General features: G+C 14.6%; 1 protein-coding gene across 3 annotated transcripts in view; it reads left to right on the top strand.

Moving 5' to 3' along the window:
• Nucleotides 1–2500, top strand: part of myom1a (myomesin 1a (skelemin)) — a 64957-nt gene that overhangs the window by 21784 nt on the left and 40673 nt on the right. The gene's annotated exons all lie outside the window — the stretch shown is intronic.

Raw genomic sequence — 2500 nt, 5'->3', positions numbered from 1 at the left:
ATGTTTCAATATTTGTGTATTTATTTGTAAATATTTCAATATTTGTGTATTTATTTGTAAATATTTCAATATTTGTGTATTTATTTATAAATGTTTCAATATTTGTGTATTTATTTGTAAATATTTCAATATTTGTTTATTTATTTGTAAATATTTCAATATTTGTGTATTTATTTGTAAATTGTTTATTATTATGTAATCATAACTATAAACACAAAGAACAAAGACCAATGATTGAAGTATTTTCGTATATAAACACAATTAATGAAGTATTTTATAATATAAACACGATTTTTGAAGTATTTTGAAATATAAACAAGATTAATCAATTTTTTTATAATATAAACACGATTCTTGAAGTATTTTCAAATGTAAACACAAATAATGAGGTATTTTCTAATAAAAACACAAATAATGAAGTATTTTCAAATATAAACAAGATTAATTAAGTATTTTATAATGTAAACACGATTATTGAAGTATTTTCAAACATAAACATGATTAATGAATTATTCTAAACATAAATAAGATGTATGAAGTATTTTCAAATATAAACAAGATTAATTAATTATTTTATAATATAAATAAGATGTATGAAGTATTTTCAAATATAAACAAGATTAATTAATTATTTTATAACATAAATAAGATGTATGAAGTATTTTCAAATATAAACAACATTAATGAATTATTTTATAACATAAATAAGAGGTATGAAGTATTTTCAAATATAAACAACATTAATTAATTATTTTATAATATAAATAAGATGTATGAAGTATTTTCAAATATAAACAAGATTATTTTAATTATTTTATAACATAAATAAGATGTATGAAGTATTTTCAAATATAAACAAGATGAATGAATTATTTTATAACATAAATAAGATTTATGAAGTATTTTCAAATATAAACAAGATTAATGAATTATTTTATAACATAAATAAGATGTATGAAGTATTTTCAAATATAAACAAGATTAATGAATTATTTTATAACATAAATAAGATGTATGAAGTATTTTCAAATATAAACAAGATTAATGAATTATTTTATAACATAAATAAGATTTATGAAGTATTTTCAAATATAAACAAGATTAATGAATTATTTTATAACATAAATAAGATGTATGAAGTATTTTCAAATATAAACAAGATTAATGAATTATTTTATAACATAAATAAGATGTATGAAGTATTTTCAAATATAAACAAGATTAATGAATTATTTTATAACATAAATAAGATGTATGAAGTATTTTCAAATATAAACAAGATTAATGAATTATTTTATAACATAAATAAGATGTATGAAGTATTTTCAAATATAAACAAGATTAATGAATTATTTTATAACATAAATAAGATGTATGAAGTATTTTCAAATATAAACAAGATTAATGAATTATTTTATAATATAAATAAGATGTATGAAGTATTTTCGAATATAAACAAGATTAATGAATTATTTTATAACATAAATAAGATGTATGAAGTATTTTCAAATATAAACAAGATTAATGAATTATTTTATAACATAAATAAGATGTATAAGTATTTTCAAATATAAACAAGATTAATTAATTATTTTATAACATAAATAAGATGTATGAAGTATTTTCAAATATAAACAAGATTAATGAATTATTTTATAACATAAATAAGATGTATGAAGTATTTTCAAATATAAACAAGATTAATTAATTATTTTATAATATAAATAAGATGTATGAAGTATTTTCAAATATAAACAAGATTAATGAATTATTTTATAACATAAATAAGATGTATGAAGTATTTTCAAATATAAACAAGATTAATTAATTATTTTATAATATAAATAAGATGTATGAAGTATTTTCAAATATAAACAAGATTAATTAATTATTTTATAATATAAATAAGATGTATGAAGTATTTTCAAATATAAACAAGATTAATTAATTATTTTATAATATAAATAAGATGTATGAAGTATTTTCAAATATAAACAAGATTAATTAATTATTTTATAACATAAATAAGATGTATCAAGTATTTTCAAATATAAACAAGATTAATGAATTATTTTATAACATAAATAAGATGTATGAAGTATTTTCAAATATAAACAAGATTAATTAATTATTTTATAACATAAATAAGATGTATGAAGTATTTTCAAATATAAACAAGATTAATTAATTATTTTATAACATAAATAAGATGTATGAAGTATTTTCAAATATAAACAAGATTAATGAATTATTTTATAACATAAATAAGATGTATGAAGTATTTTCAAATATAAACAAGATTAATGAATTATTTTATAACATAAATAAGATGTATGAAGTATTTTCAAATATAAACAAGATTAATGAATTATTTTATAACATAAATAAGATGTATGAAGTATTTTCAAATATAAACAAGATTAATGAATGATTTTATAATATAAATAAGATGTATGAAGTATTTTCAAATATAAACAAGATTAATTAATTATTTTATAAT

This window comes from Callionymus lyra, chromosome 16 (genome assembly GCF_982586985.1).
Source record: "Callionymus lyra chromosome 16, fCalLyr1.hap1.1, whole genome shotgun sequence".
Taxonomy (NCBI): Eukaryota; Metazoa; Chordata; class Actinopteri; order Syngnathiformes; family Callionymidae; genus Callionymus; species Callionymus lyra.
The sequence above is the reverse complement of the archived record's forward strand: the minus strand, read 5'-3'. Positions and strand labels throughout refer to the sequence as shown.